Below are 17,878 nucleotides of genomic sequence, written 5' to 3'. Positions count from 1 at the left end.
TAATCAACCTGCTGCACTGTTCCACATCAGCCAGAGTGAGCACCACTGAGACTAAAACAGCCATTTGTAAAGCAATACTGCCCTCTGCATTCAACACAAAGCAGACAGCTAACACTACACTCAAAATTGCATGAATCTAAGGAAATCAGAAAGAATATTACAGACCAAAACTTAAACATATTTGAGGATTTTAGTTGATTAACAGGTTAAGCAAGTTATGTTTTGATAAATATTAAATGTTTTCCCACCTGTGGAATAATTTTAACACTTTAAAATGCATGCAGACTTCCAAACTTCATGTTCAACATTGCATTAAGAACTAAGTATTAAAAGAAATTAAGCTCACTTGGTGTTAAATTTAGCTCTAATCAAAACAAAGCAACAAAGAGCAATTACTAGACAATAAAAATACTACATAATAAAAGTGTTTTTAAAAAAGTATTACTAAAAAGTGGATGAAGTACAGGGTCATTAGCCAAGAAAGAACAAAGGAGAACATGTAAACATAACATTTTATTTCATTCAAGATTGACCTTTTAGCCAGTTGACAACTGGAAAATGAAAAAAAAAAAAAGACAATCGACAGGAAACCGAACAGGCAGTGGAAGTGAAAAGTTTTTCTAATATTCTTCACCCTCACCTTCTCCCTCCACACTCTCAGCTCCAACCTCCTCATAATCTTTCTCAAGGGCAGCCATGTCCTCTCTGGCCTCTGAGAACTCGCCCTCCTCCATACCCTCACCCACATACCAGTGCACAAAGGCACCCTTGGCGTACATCAGATCGAACTTATGATCGAGACGAGCCCAGGCCTCAGCAATGGCTGTGGTGTTGCTCAGCATGCACACGGCCCTCTGCACTTTAGCCAGATCACCACCTGGAACCACAGTGGGAGGCTGGTAGTTGATGCCAACCTTGAAACCAGTGGGACGCCAGTCCACAAACTGGATGGTGCACTTGGTCTTGATGGTGGCGATTGCAGCGTTCACATCTTTGGGCACCACGTCACCACGGTACAACAGGCAGCAAGCCATGTACTTGCCGTGACGCGGGTCACATTTCACCATCTGATTGGCTGGCTCAAAGCAAGCATTAGTGATTTCAGACACAGAGAGCTGCTCATGGTAAGCCTTCTCTGCGGAGATCACTGGGGCATAGGTAGCCAATAGGAAGTGGATACGAGGATAGGGAACCAAGTTGGTCTGGAACTCGGTGAGATCGACATTGAGGGCACCATCAAACCTGAGGGAGGCTGAGATGGAGGACACAATCTGACTGATCAGCCTGTTGAGGTTGGTGTAAGTAGGACGCTCAATGTCAAGGTTCCTACGGCAAATATCGTAAATGGCCTCATTGTCTACCATGAAGGCGCAGTCAGAGTGCTCTAGGGTGGTGTGGGTGGTCAGGATGGCGTTGTAAGGCTCTACCACAGCGGTGGAGACCTGAGGAGCAGGGTAGATGGAGAACTCCAGCTTAGACTTCTTGCCATAGTCGACAGACAGATGCTCCAACAGCAGAGAGGTGAAGCCAGAACCGGTTCCACCACCAAAGCTTTGGAACACCAGGAAACCTTGGAGGCCTGTGCACTGGTCAGCTTGAAAGTCATGATTCATGTTAATAAGGCAATCAAGCATTTTAGCCTTTTAATTAAACACCATTTAACTACAAAGGCGTTGTAACTTAATGACTTACCAGTTTGCGAATCCTGTCCAGCACCAGGTCAATGATTTATTTTCCAATAGTGTAGTGACCACGGGCGTAGTTATTGGCAGCATCTTCCTTTCCTGTGATGAGCTGCTCAGGGTGGAACAGCTGACGGTATGTCCCAGTGCGCACCTCATCTGGACAGACATGTCAAAAGAAATGTTTAACAAACGGAGCACTTTGACACACACAATTATCATAACTTAAATCAAGTCCCATTCTCTTACCAATGACAGTGGGCTCCAGGTCTACAAACACAGCCCTGGGGACGTGCTTTCCAGCTCCAGTCTCACTAAAGAAGGTGTTGAAGGAATCATCACCTCCTCCAATGGTCTTGTTGCTGGGCATCTGCCCGTCCGGCTGGATGCCATGCTCAAGACAATACAGTTCCCAGCAGGCATTGCCAATCTGGACTCCAGCTTGACCAACGTGGATAGAGATGCACTCACGCTGTGAAGAGACGACAGAGATTTATATAAAGATTTGTAGACATTACACATACCTTAGGTCAACATTCTATAACTGAAAATAATGATCTGCCCATTCAGTTGTGCATGTTCACAAAATAATACCACTAGTTCGTAAAGCTAACAAAAGGCTCTTTGATCAGCATGTTAACATATACATGAATGGAAACTTTTTGTACTCAAGCTAACTTTTTTTTTTTTAATTAATGCATTAAACAAGCACTGATAGAAAATGCCTACACTGCAGATCAGGAACTGCTATACTCACACAAATCCCTGACCACACAAACAGCTGACGAAACAGATCCACCTTTGATTAATTTTTTTTAAAGTTGGGGGTGGTTTTTTTTACTGTTTCATTACAGTGAGCCTGCATTTCTTAACAATTACATCAACTTTTGAAGTATAAAAGAACTAAAAAAAAACTATTTTAAAGAGCATTATTTTACACTTAAATGCAATGTAAAGTGCATAAATCATAAAAAAAAAACACTCAAAACCAAGTGATGACATTAATTTTAATAAGTGAGAGTATCCAAGTATAGTATATCACTAAACAATTTGAACACGGAATCGGGTAAAATACTTCTCTGTTTTAGGCTGGTCATGCGCTAGGGCTGCACGATATATCGAAATTATCGAAATTTCACAAATGTCGCAATATGCATATCGCAACGGCATGCAATATCATTATAATTTTAATAATAGGCTACTTAAATCAAAACGTTGCAAAAGGTCAAAGTTTTAGTTCGACGCATATAGCAGAGAATTGCTTGACGTTAAAAAGAGTTAAGTGCAATAAGTTGCAGAAAACAACTCTTTGCCGTCTCGTCTTGCTGTCTGACTCACACCTGAAGCGCGTGATTTCTAGTCGTGTCCATTTTTGGAAAGCCAAACAAAGTAGTTTTGCTTTCACAATGAAGCACAGCGTCACACACGGCGGCCTAGAGTGAGCAGAGGCCGGGGGCTAGAGTGAGGAACGGCTGGAGGGCTAGAGTGAGCAGGCTTGAGAATGGTGCAGCTGGCGGATTCGACGAAGGAGGCTTGCGGCAACCACATGTGACGACCCCGGGCTGGACTCCGCTTCGTCCACGTTGAAAGCTGATCTGGCGATCCACAGCGCAAAGTTGTAGTATTTCCTCAGCAACCAGCACGGATTAGCTCCAGGCATGACGAAGCAGATATCATCCTCTTTTGGAAGGCCAAAAAAAGTAGTTTCGCTTTCACAACGAAAACACAGCGCCTTCACGACATGGCGGCGGCAACAATACTACAGCGCGAATAAAAGTTATGCCTTTTTTCTTTGCGTGAACATTTGGGCGGCGTTATGCAAATCTTCCCAGATTGACGCAGATATGTGGGGGCGTGTTAGAACGAGCCGTTTCAGGTAGGAGTGGTTGACTCTTAACTTTTATAAAGCTGAATTAGAGCTGTTTCCCTTAACCTCCGTGGACACAGCAGTATTGCGATTAAGAACACTTCCTTTAGGCATTACATGGAGTGAAGATGAAAACAAAATGCCATCGAATCGTTTCTGAAGACAGTCAGAACCTTCAGAGGTACATTCATATAATTAATTCATTCATATATTCATTTGTATAATTCCCTTAGCACTCTTTTAAAACCTCCCAGCTTTTCCACCCTGTTTTCACTCAAAACGAAACTCTTGTGTGCTGTGCGCACGTGAGACTGTTATTTAAAACTGTGCTTTATGTTGGACAGTATTTATTTATCACGAGTTGTTCAAATCGCGGTAATCTAATACGGTTTTAATGATAATTAAAAGATGAAATGGTAATACTAACCGTGGGGAATTTTATCATGATTTATCGTCAAACCGGTAATCGTTACATCCCTATTTGGTCACAATATATTTTTTATTTTTTTATTTTTTTGCGCTACAACATGGGATTATTCAATGCATGCTGATGAACTTTTATCATAGTTTATAGTTATATGGAAACGAAAGTTGTTAACAATCAACCCATTCTTTATCATCAGTACTATTATTTGTGATTTTAATTTTGTGAATGGGAGTTTCTATTTTGCTGTGTTAAATTGGTAAATATTTTAAAATATCATTTAAATTGATTTTACACACTTTAAGCAATATCGTATCGCATATCGAATATCGCATTTTTCTTCAATATCGCACAGCCCTATCATGCGCATGAACCCCTTGACCGCTTAAGCTTAATCATGAAGAACTTATTAAAGGGTTAGTTCACCCAAAAATTTAAATTAGCCCATAAATTACTCACCCGAATCCAGTCGGAGTTATATTAAAAATTGTCTTTGATCTTTCAAGCTGTTTCATGGCACTCAGCGGGTGTTGTATGCATCAGTCCAAAATAAGTTAAATAAAAAGTGCCCATCCATAAAAGAAGTGTCTCACATGGCTCCGGGGGGTGAACAAAGGCCTTCTGTAGCGAATCGATGCGTTTTTGTAAATAAAATATCCATATTCAAAACGTAATAATCACTTTAATGTAGCTTGCGCTCACAGTTGTACACGAAAGCAGTTCTGGGCAGATGACGTATGAGGTCAGCTTTGCGCATGCGTCACTTACTTTCTCAGCTGGTCGCACGAGCACATGATTTGGTCGCAATATATAAATTTGTTGAGATAGTGAATTGGTGGGTTTTTGTTAAATGTGAGCCAAAATCATCACAATTAAAAGAACCAAAGACTTAAACTACTTCAGTCTGTGTGCATTGAATTTATTTAATACACGAGTTTCACAATTTGAGTTGAATTACTGAAATAAATGAACTTTTCCACGACATTCTAATTTATTGAGATGCACCTGTATATACGACTAATAAATTACAGAACGTTTAGCAAACACTGAGGAATCAAATAAATAAATAAATAAAAGAGAGCCTCCATAGCTTAACCCTTTAAGCTTTAAACCTCATGACACAAGAGCACTGGAGTTCAACAAGTTCAACAGAACGCATGTGGTCCTCCTGACCAGTGTTGCCAGATTGGGCGGTTTTGAATTTGATTGTGCGGGTAAAAATTTGCATGGGCGGGTGGACAAAATTTGGGCTGGTTTGGGGTCAGTTTGGCGGTTTTCAAACATATAAATTGCATAGGCTAATTGTTTAAAGGGGTCATATGATGCGATTTCAATTTTTCCTTTCTCTTTAGAGTGTTACAAGCTCTTGGTGCATAAAAAAGATCTGTAAAGTTGCAAAGACTAAAGTCTCAAATCCAAAGAGATATTCTTTATAAAAGTTACACCTACCTAAAACGGCTCGTTCTAACACGCCCCCACATTGGGAAGTCGTGGCCTAATGGTTAGAGAGTCAGACTCATAACCCAAAAGTTGCAGGTTCGAGTCTCATACAGGCAGGGATTGTAGATGGGGGAGTGAAGGTGGGCTCTCTCCCGCCTTCAATACCACAACTGAGGTGCCCTTGAGCAAGGCACTGAACCCCCAACTGCTCCCCGGGCGCTGCAGCAAAAAAATGGCTGCCCACTGCTCCGGGTGTGTGTGTTCCCTTTGGATGGGATAAATGCAGAGCACTAATTCCGAGTATGGGTCACCATACTTGGCCACATGTCACGTCATATCTACCTCACTATGTGGGAAGATTTGCATAATGCCACCCAAATGTTCATGCAAAGAAAGAAGGCGTAACTTTTAGTCTCACTGTAGTTTTGTTGACGCTGCAGCCATGTCGTGAAGACGCTGTGTGCTTCGTTTCTTCCAAAAAGAGGACGATATCCGCTTCGTCATGCCTAGAGCTGATCTGTGCTGGTCGCTGAGGGAATACATCAACTTTCACCGTGGACTTTCACTTTCACTCTAGCCCGGCCTCAGCACACGCTAAGCCGGAGCTTCCCTCACGCTAGGCCGCTGTGTTTTTCGTTATGAAAGCGAAACTACTTTATTTGGCCTTCCAAAAGAGGACACGACTACAAAGCAGTGGTATTTACAACACTGTTCCAGAACAGTTTAACCCAAATATCCAGATGTGTGCAGCACATTTTATGGAGGACTGTTTACTGATCCTGGGAGAGTAACGTTAGACTAAAATGCTGGCAGTTCTGACTCACGTAAGTACGTTTTCATTTAAAGGATTTGCCACTGGTGATTCAAACGCGAGTTTTGGGCATTGTAGAGTAGCACTTGTTGTTTGTCATTTCTCCGATCACAAATGCAGACAGAGTTTTATGTTTATGCGGCGCGATGCAAAGCAACGCAACGTGTAAAAAGACAGTATAAGTCATTATAATCAGTAATTATGTCCCGACTGAATGCAACAAATGCCTCGTTTGTAATGGGTTTTATGTTCTTGTCTCGTCGCTCCAGCCGGGACAAGGCATCACAGTATGGTAAGGGGCGTAACATTTCCGTCTCACGCTTGAGGAATTCGGCCAATCACAACACACTGGATAGCTGGCCAATCACAGCACAACTCGCTTTTTCAGACCGATAAGCTTTGTAAAAATCAACGCGTTTCAGAAAGGCGGGGCATAGAGGAGAAACAATAATGTACAGTATGTGGAAAACAATGTGTTTTTTTTTAACTTTAAACCGCATAAACACATTTCATTACACCAAATACACAAAATAATGTTCTTTTTAGCAGCGCCATATGACCCCTTTAACAAAACAAGCCCAAGTATGAATACTGCATCCAATCAGTCATCATAACGTTACTACACACACACACTGCAGAGGAGCTGGTGCTGATGTAAACGTTGACAGCCGCACTTATCACGAGGGCCCGGCTCAGCAGACAGACGTTATGATTCATGAGTGACAAGTTTTTAGATTTTTAAGTTTTCAAAATCTGATTTTGAATGTAGTATGACTGTATATTCAAGTAATCACAATGCCTAAATATAATTTAAAGAGTGGGAGAGTGACTCAACTCTCAAAACGTGAATTATTGTGGAGTGAGATGACACGAAGACTCTATCACTGCAACTCTGAAATCAGAGCACATTTGAATTAATCACAACCGAAACTAAATATGTCGATTTATACGATCATGTCTTTTATCTTTTAAATGTCCAGATTGATAAATCCTTGAAAACTGCTAGACTTGATTAGTTTTGACTGTGCAAAGTTCTGTATATCTTCAATATGAATTTAACAAGAGGCTTCCTTTAGTTCTGTGTAAAATTATAGAGCGACACGAAGGTAAGCACATTATAGTTGTTGTTATTTTTTTAATTGTCGGATTATAATTAAGTATCAATGAATGGCACAGTTTTGAGTTGACTGTCATGGTGTGCGCATGAACGAGTGTGAAATACCTGCTAATTACGTTGCTTTTTCCTATCCCTTATATTGGGCACTTTTTGCATTTAAACTGGATTATTCTGACTGCTGACATTGAAAATCATGCATGTGTTGTTTCGAGGGTATCGGTTAATTTCATGATTGCCGTTTTGACAGTGTCTGCATGCATATTTTATTCATGCTCGGTAGCCTAATTCTCTTTAATGTAGGCTATTCGCCCCGATTTGATCCGTTTACCTGCAAAATGTATCTTATTTATAATTTATATTATTTTGTCGTCAATATCTTTGTTTTAAGGAGTAAAAATGGCCCTTATCAACCTTGATTTACATATTCTATAACATTATTTTGACAGTGTCGTCAATATCTTTGTTTTAAGGAGTAAAAATGGCCCTTATCAACCTTGATTTACATATTCTATAACATGATTTTGACAGTTAAAGTTTTGGGCGGGTTTTTGTGAGCTTTTGGGCTGGAAATCGTCCATCCAATCTGGCAACACTGCTCCTGACTCACTTCCTCTGCCGGTGTTGTGCCAAATTCTGCACCCCTGCCAGATTATGCACTCCCTTGTTGAAGTCGCTACTTGATTGCCTAATCCCAACCCCACCCCTAATCCTAACCCCTCCCCCACACCTACTCCTAAACCTACCCATACTAGGGGGTGCATAATCTGGCAGGTTGCAAATTTCGGCCCAACCCCGGTGTTGTGCCGAATTCTGCACCCCTGCCAGATTATGCACACCCTCATTGAAGTCGCTACCTGATTGCCTAATCCCAACCCCACCCCTAATCCTAACCCCTCCCCCACACCTACTCCTAAACCTACCAATACTAGGGGGTGCATAATCTGGCAGGGTGCAAATTTCGGCACTACACCTGTAACTCTAGCACACTGCTTTGGAGAAGTCACTTTGAATAGACATCAGAACAAAGGAAGATGTTTTACTATACACCTCAGTGTATCCCTATCCTCACAATCTTTATGAGAGCCTTGTTTTTATATATGTCGTTTTCGATCAAGGAAGTAAACGGCACATTTTTAATTTGTATGTATTGTGCGCCAAATTACACGAAGTCTTTACATTTCTACAAGAGATAACGTTACGTTTTTATTTTTTTCTTTATATTTAAAATGTAAAACATGACCAAAAAAACGTATTAACGTTTAAGAAATAAAACATTTAATTCTCGAGTTCAAATACCTACCAAAATGAGACAAAGAAAATAACTTAATAGGCTCAGTGCTTAAACATACAGAACCAACGCACATCTAAATATTAAAATAATGATCCATAATTCTAAATGCTGTCAAAACACCGTTATCACAGACGATGTAAAACTCCAATATTTAACGATAATGACACCTCTTTATAAGTTAAACAAGTTTTATACTCACCATTTTCAAACTTGATTTTTTTTGTAAATAAAAAATATATATATATATATATATGAGGAAGAGGAAATCGTTGGTTTGCTGTTATTGGCGCTCTCACAGGTCGACTTTCTGAGTCTGGTGAGAATGAAAAGCCTGTAAAGCGGGTGGGAATATTTATACTTTTCTGTCAGTTGTCACCCTATGGTTGTCACCAAGGCGGAGCGCGAGGAGAAGTTTCGCTTCCTGTCACATCCCCATTGGCTCGTCTGAGAATCAGTGACACCCTATTGGCTGATTCTAACTTTTGGACAACAACGTCTGTGTCGTAATGCTGTACGAGGCGGGTCGAACGTGAGTAATGATGGATGTTAGTCATATGAACAATTAACATTTAATATAGTTAAAGAAAATGTAACTTTTTTTATCTTTTGATATTTTTGTATAAAATAGGGTGTGTTGAACTGTACATAATGATGGGCATAAATGGCTGTTGTTGTATTTAAATATATGTATTTTGCGTTACCCTACTAGTTAATCAAATCTTTGACAATGTGCATATTGTTTATTCTTTGCTCATATAATTACCTGCCATTTATAAAAAAAAACAAAGGCAGAGTTTATATCATTAATCAGTCTTGCCATTTCTTTGTAATTCATTCAGATCTGATTTTCTTAAGTAAAGTACACCCAAAGCTGATCATTTTATGCTAATTATATGTTCGTCAGAAAACCACATAACTCTGGCTCAGGAATCATACGTTTGTATGAAATGTAATGTTATATCTGCACTGCCCCACATACTTACGGACTGAATTGATCTTATGGAAATGTTGCTGCAAGGAAAATAACTTATCTTTTTAAAAACTGGATCATAAAGAATGAAAATAGTCATAACAGTCATAAAAGACTTTCATGAAAATGCTTTAATTTGCTGAAGCAATGAATGTTACTTTATTGTTTAGGCTAACAGTTCTCTACATGTTGTGTTCCTGTTACTTTCACGATGAAAACCAAGTTAGGAGAAACAGCTTTTTACTTGTATGGTAATTTCGGTCTCATTCATGACATACATCAGGAATACATGTATGTTTATTCCTGATGTACTCCATCTAACGAATGCATGTATGTATACATTTTCCTCAGTATTGGTGTGGAACAAAGTATCATGTTGAAAGATTAAAAAAGTTAAATAATTTTTTGCCACCTGTTCTATTGTTGATCATTAAATCACTATTATTGCTTATATCTGCTATAGCCTACATAAATATACACAATTTTAGACAACTTAATTAGTTTGAAAAGGTGGTTTATTTCAGATGTGCAAAGAATTGTAACATCATTTTCATTGGTTGTTATTCTCCACTTCTTGATTTTTTCCATTTCATGGTTCTTGCATGTTGCCCTTCATTCTGTCATTTAATACTCCTAGATGGAGAACTCCAGCTTAGACTTCTTGCCATAGTCGACAGACAGACGCTCCATCAGCAGAGAGGTGAAACCAGAACCGGTTCCACCACCAAAGCTGTGGAACACCAGGAAACCCTGGAGGCCTGTGCACTGGTCAGCCTGAAAAAAACAGAATGGTAATTAACCCAATATAATATATCATTAATTTTGTTTGTTTGTTCATTTGCAACTACCTACCAGTTTGCGAATCCTGTCCAGCACCAGGTCAATGATTTCTTTTCCAATAGTGTAGTGACCACGGGCGTAGTTATTGGCAGCATCTTCCTTTCCTGTGATGAGTTGCTCAGGGTGGAACAGCTGACGGTATGTCCCACTGCGCACCTCATCTGGACAGACAGGTCAAGAAGAAATGTTTAACAAACAGAGCACTTTGACACACACAATTATCACAACTTAAATCAAGTCCCATTCTCTTACCAATGACAGTGGGCTCCAGGTCTACAAACACAGCCCTGGGGACGTGCTTTCCAGCTCCAGTCTCACTGAAGAAGGTGTTGAAGGAATCATCACCTCCTCCAATGGTCTTGTCGCTGGGCATCTGCCCATCCGGCTGGATGCCATGCTCAAGACAATACAGTTCCCAGCAGGCATTGCCAATCTGGACTCCAGCTTGACCAACGTGGATAGAGATGCACTCACGCTGTGAAGAAAATGTTAAAAGTCAAACTAAACAAATAGCATTGCACTATATAAATGCCACTCACCCTGGATTTTCTCCCAAATAGGCCCACCACAACTACAAGCAGTCGCTATATCTCACATTATTACAGCAATCCTATCACATTTATGGCAAATAACATCACAAAACCCATGGTGACCCTGCTGACAAAAACAATAGAAACCATCACAGAAATTCTAATGATTTCCACTACAAAACTCAACTACAAAAACAACTTTTAACAATTAAAAGCATTAAATTATGTTTTCCTCTAGTGTGTTTTGGGACATATTTCATTAGGATTTAGTGGTTTTAACAAAAGCCACCAGTAGAAACCAATAGGCACGATTACAGTTTCCATTAAAAACAATACAATTTTCATTACAACCAGTAAAACCATTACAAATTATGTGAAAGAGCAGAACGCAAAATGTATAATATGACACTAATGATAAACATAAACCTAGAGTCTAGAAACCTGAAACAACAGATTTCTTCAATTTGAGTATTCATGTCTGTGTGTGTGTGTGTCATGTTAATCAGACTAATCACCTTATCGGCTAACTTAATTTACTATATTTTCTAACTCAATAGCTCTCAAATGTAACCCGTTACTACAAAAACAACTTTTAACAATTAAAAGCATTAAATTATGTTTTCCTCTAGTGTGTTTTGGGACATATTTCATTAGGATTTAGTGGTTTTAACAAAAGCCACCAGTAGAAACCAATAGGCACGATTACAGTTTCCATTAAAAACAATACAATTTTCATTACAACCAGTAAAACCATTACAAATTATGTGAAAGAGCAGAACGCAAAATGTATAATATGACACTAATGATAAACATAAACCTAGAGTCTAGAAACCTGAAACAACAGATTTCTTCAATTTGAGTATTCATGTCTGTGTGTGTGTGTGTCATGTTAATCAGACTAATCACCTTATCGGCTAACTTAATTTACTATATTTTCTAACTCAATAGCTCTCAAATGTAACCCGTTGTAGAATCGCTGCTGTCTCGTTATGAATGAATGGAATATTCATGTTAGACAATGCAGAGTGCTAAATAGCAGTGGACGCTTGGACCTGGGGTTTTACTATAGTGCTATAGGCTACATGCTGTGTACAGTGAGAGAGGCGAGCAAAGGTAACCTAATGTAACTGTTCGCTTTTTTTCTTTTAGCTTCAACCAAACGCCTTTATCTTCACGTTTCTCCAAGTAGGTATAATAACTGCAGACCGGAGATCTCCAAAATTGGGCGTGAACTCCAAAAGTGGGCAGAACCTCCAAAATGGGGCGGGGTCTCCTCGCGCAAAGACTTTCACCATTGGCTCTGGCTTCAGCCAGTTGTTATTGACTTACATTTCAAAATAAAACTTTATAAGTTAAACATTGTTTCTAGTTGATCTAAAATAAAATATGCTATATAAATAAATATTCTCCGTGAGAGCAGAGCCCAAAGCTCTTGGCCAGTGGTGTTTGGACTGGAGTTTGAACCTCTGCTTCATGATATAAACGGGAATCACTCACGAGCTCTCCCGCGAGCCGTCCCAGCGCAGCGCAAATATTTGACTCTATCGCCCCCGTTTTGGAGTTCCCGCCCCCATTTGGAGATCTCCAGGCTGCAGTTATACCCTTCTCGATGGCCGATGCGCCTACATCACCATGAATATTTAACAGCTTCACCCACAGCCCTGAAATGCGATACGATTTCTGCAAATAAATCAATTTAATCTTGAATATCATCCGTCGAATAAACCGTTCTTTAAAATATTCTTGATAGGACGGTTGATTTAAAAAAGTATTTAAAAAATAAATGACCATATCCTTTGGGAGGCGCTGCGTCTCTCATGTTTTTTTTTTTTTTTTTTTTTTTCCTTTTTTTTCAATTTCAACTGTACCGGACACGGGGGCGCGCTCCCCCCAAGATCTCCAGGCTGCAGTTATACCCTTCTCGATGGCCGATGCGCCTACATCACCATGAATATTTAACAGCTTCACCCACAGCCCTGAAATGCGATACGATTTCTGCAAATAAATCAATTTAATCTTGAATATCATCCGTCGAATAAACCGTTCTTTAAAATATTCTTGATAGGACGGTTGATTTAAAAAAGTATTTAAAAAATAAATGACCATATCCTTTGGGAGGCGCTGCGTCTCTCTTTTTTTTTTTTTTTTTTTTTTTGGTCCATTGATTCAATATGACACTGTACCGGACAGTGGAGCCTGCTACACCCAAATTATTTATGCGCTTCGTTCTAGCGTGCTTCGTATTCCCAAAACCTCTTATTTTTCCATATTCTTTCTTAGGTTACAAAACACACCCGTGACTACATTATTTGTATAAAATACATAGCCTACATTTAAATACACAATAAAAAAAAAAAAAAGGAATTTAAAACACATCATTTACAAAACCAAAGCGGTTTTTTTTTTAATACGAATACTAAATCGTTTCTTTTAAGGTATTATTTACGTTAAATGCTAGTCAATAAGTCCAATAAAAATGGTTATTTCAACAAGTAATCAATATTAAGTATATGAAGCTGTGCTCACCATTGTTCCTGTAAGTGTTCCTTGGCCGGGCGAGAAAAGATTCTAAACGGAGAGATCTTACAGTTCGACAACTAAGGGGTCGATGTAAGAAGAATAACGTAATAACGGACTGACCTCACTTTATATAGGAGTGTTGCCCAGGCGACCACGTTTCTTACCTTTGATTGGTCAGACGCGATGAAATCTGCCCAGTTCGAAGGGCTAGACTAATTTCTATTGGTTGTCAGGAAGATTAGGGTTAGTTAGACACCTCCCAGAACCTCACCCAATAGATCTGAAACACTGAATCATACTGAAAAACGTTTTATTCCAAGACTTAATTGTTCAGGAATCAAAGATTTTGTTCGAAATCAACTATCAAATCTTTAGAATGCTGCTTTGGTCAGCTGCTAGAAAGGAGAAAGTGTGAAAATCTAATTTGATATAAGTTTGGTTGTTCTCCCTCAACATCCTATTACATCCTTTTAATGACTCAAAATTGGTTGTATTAATATAACCATGCATCAGGATTATTTATTTGAATTTTTTTATTGTATAACATCTGAACCTTTACGGTATGTACCAGCATCTTTGTGTAACTTGATCAACCTATTCACCATCTGTTCTCTTTGATAACGTCTGCCCCTTTTAAGAGCTTTGCCTGAGGTAAATTTTGGAGTTAGTTGTCACATATTCTTTTCCCGTTCTTTAAACTGTTATCTTTGTGCTCCGAAAAAGAATTAAGAGAGGGACTATTGTATATAATTTAACCAAGTTGTACTTAAACCAATTGCAAATGAGCTACAAGGATGCAATTACTATTATTCATGATCTGCTGAGGTGACAGAATAAGATGAGACTGTGTAAAAATATAAAGGATTTACAGGCAAAAACAAGACAGTTACAAATGTTTTGCAACACATTCTATAACTCAAGAAACAATAGCTCATGACAATCAGCAGCCGTTAAACGGCATCTCCTCACAATTCCTTTTCAGAAAAATGCATTTGCATTAAACTGAACTGAATTAAATGATTACTGAAATGTTAAAAATGTTGAGTTATAAACGTATGAGGTGAAATGACCCTGCATAGACCTTGAGGAAATATAGGCCAGGACACCCAAACCCCCACACACTCCTCCCAGGCTCCAGCCGTTGCTAGGAGATGAATAACGGGAGTTGCTTAGATACCGACTAGTATCCTGGAGATAATACACAAGCCTACGTTAACGGCCATTATGTATAGATCACATGACCCCAAATCTGAATAGCAGCACTCAGGGGGGAGGATGCAGCTGCCCCAGCAGGGAATGAGGGGAAGGCCCAACCTTTTTAACACCAGCTCTTCCATCTGGCCCTATTTAGTTACTCCAACACCACATTCTGATTTTGTCATCATCAACAGAGCATCTATCTATCTATCTATCTTAGGAATAAATACATTTTTTAAAGATGTATTGCATCTTAAAGGGGTCATATGATGTTGCTAAAAAGAACATTATTTTGTGTATTTGGTGTAATGAAATGTGTTTAAGGTTCAAAAAACATTATTTTCCACATACTGTACATTATTGTTTCTCCTCTATGCCCCGCCTTTCTGAAACGTGTCGATTTTTACAAAGCTCATCGGTCTGAAAAAGCGAGGTGTGCTCTGATTGGCCAGCTAACCAGTGCGTTGTGATTGGTCGAATACCTCAAGCGTGTGACGGAAATGTTACGTCCCTTACCATACTGTGATGCCAGCGGCAACCACGACCCCGGGCTGGACTCCGCTTGAGAAGTTGAAGTATTTCCTCAGCGACCAGCACGGATCAGCTCCAGGCATGACGAAGTGACATCGTCCTCTTTTGGAAGACCAAACAAAGTAGTTTCGCTTTCACAACGAAGCACACAGCGTCTTCACGACATGGCGGCAACAACAATACTACAGCGAGAATAAAAGCTATGCCTTCTTTCTTTGCGTGAACATTTGAGATGTGTTATGCAAATCTTCCCACATAGTGACATAGATATGTGGGGGCGTGTTAGAATGAGCCGTTTTAGGTAGGAGTGGCTGACTTTTAACTTTTATAAAGAATATCTCTTTGGATTTGAGACTTTAGTCTTTGCAACTTTACAGATCTTCTTTATGCACCAAGAGCTTGTAACACTCCAAAGAGAAAAGAAAAATTTAAATCGCATCATATGACCCCTTTAAATGCAAGTGGATATTTTCTGTTATTGTCTTCATCACAGGCACTGAAATTGAGAGTTCTGTTAGTATAAATACAATAAAATGCAATATTATAAGGATATATATATATTTATATATAAGCTTGCATTTAAAATATTATATTGCAACTGATTAATGCAAAATTCTTACTTTAGCCTATGGTTAAAACCAGTCCATTCTTAAATGTCCTTTCCCCCATCTTCTCACTTTCTCTTCCTTTCCTCATTTTCATGCATGAGTGTTCATTTGACTGTTTATAGGCTGGTTGCTAACAACAGTTCAGCAGTGAAGACAGGTCTCATAGCTCCTCGGACATGTTTAGAATAATAATGCTTTCATATACCTTATAGGAATTCACTGTAGTTAAATTATATAAACAATTTCTATGTATATACCTGCTTCTGTTGGTATTCTTTTAAATTGTTCATTAATAATGGTTATGCCTGTATTTGATACATATTTGTAATGTCCTTCCATGTTTAGTCCTTTCATTTTGCACTTTTGTAGACAAGTCCTAATGCCAGATCAATCAGCTGCTCCTGCTCTATATAGATCGCTGTTGCTTTTTAAGCATAATCTCTGATTCTGCACACTGCAGTGCACAACCCATTAAGGCCAGGACCAAAAATCAATATTGTCAATGGTGCAGGCCTAAATGGACTACAGCTATCCTGCAGGGACATAGCAGGAAGAGAACAAGATATAACAAAACAATGATATGCAAAGTGATGTGCAAATACTGAAGGTTATACATACTATGATTATCTTTTTTATTTCTATTCAGAGCCTTAACTACTTCCAGATGTTATCTGGAGACATTTTGATATCTAAACAATAAAGAGTTTAAATAAGTGCATTAGACAGATTATTGTTACTTGATTTATATCAGTGTATGATTTTTTTATGTGTAAATATAGAATACCGTATCAGTGAACATACAGTAAGCTAGGATGCTAAAGTTGCTGCATTATTTATAATAACCATCTTGAAAAGACTAAAGGAAAACAAATGTTCAGATCCAGATTACAATAGTTGATTTACAAAAAGAAGCAACACCTGTTGTCATAAAAATCTATATAAAAAATAGAGGCTTCTTATATTCACTGCAAGTATTTAGCTGATGTAAAAGTGTAAAAGTAAAGTCCATTACTCATTTAATATGGGTTACAGACTGACATTACGTACACCCAGTCAATGGCAGAATACCAAATAGGTTGTGTGGTTTATGTTTAAAGTTTGCTCACCACTGGCAACTGCACACAGACCCATCTTTCCCATTCTATTCTCATAGCAGCAGCTGTGAAAATTCCCTACAGTATTCCAGCCAATAGGGCACTTCCCATGGAATGCTAAGCTTGAATGATTTGAGATTTTTGCTATGTTGTAAGCAAGCACACTTGTGATTGGATAAACAATATGTGATTAAATGAAAGTGCGGTTATATTTACTGATAAGGGTTATACCGTCATATTTATTTAAACAATTAACTAAAGGAAACAAGAGTCTGAAAGACTCAACAAACTGCCTGAAATACCAGAGATAGCTGAGTTGGGCAAGTGAGTAGGAGGCTCAAACCGATCGTTGTGCTCAGACGTCCAGACCCTGCAATTAGGGATGTGCAGTCATGGGTATGTTTAAACACACACAAACAGACTTCCAGTTTTGCAGAAACCAAGACAGAGATGCGAACAGCTCACTGACACTGACAGAGCAGGAAAAAAGAGTCAAGTCATTCACGTGACAAATACAATGACATCATTTCAACAAAATCTAGGACACAGAGGGAGGAGAGACTGCGAGCAGGACAGTGGGAGGGTTCATGGTACCATGCAACACTAGGCCCAGTCTGATAGCACCTATTGTATCTACATTCAGATATTTTATACTTTAAAGCTCAATGTTCACAAACTCAGTACTGTAAAAAAAAAAAAAGAAAAGAAAAAAAGTCAGGTAACCTAAAAGTGTGCTTCATGTGTCCCTGCTGACAATAACAGCTAAAACCGGTCTTACCATGTGCTGGTAAGTCAAGTCATTCACGTGACAAATACAATGACATCATTTCAACAAAATCTAGGACACAGAGGGAGGAGAGACTGCGAGCAGGACAGTGGGAGGGTTCATGGTACCATGCAACACTAGGCCCAGTCTGATAGCACCTATTGTATCTACATTCAGATATTTTATACTT

The 17,878-nt window shown here is 39.0% G+C and overlaps 1 pseudogene; it reads right to left on the bottom strand.

The window, feature by feature from the left end:
* Positions 1-605: 605 nt before the first annotated feature.
* LOC107598807 (tubulin alpha chain-like) lies at positions 606-13,587 on the bottom strand (annotated as a pseudogene).
* Positions 13,588-17,878: the final 4,291 nt, after the last annotated feature.

This window comes from Sinocyclocheilus grahami, unplaced genomic scaffold, assembly GCF_001515645.1.
Source record: "Sinocyclocheilus grahami isolate Dianchi unplaced genomic scaffold, SAMN03320097.WGS_v1.1 scaffold13.1, whole genome shotgun sequence".
Lineage (NCBI taxonomy): Eukaryota > Metazoa > Chordata > Actinopteri > Cypriniformes > Cyprinidae > Sinocyclocheilus > Sinocyclocheilus grahami.
The sequence above is the reverse complement of the archived record's forward strand: the minus strand, read 5'-3'. Positions and strand labels throughout refer to the sequence as shown.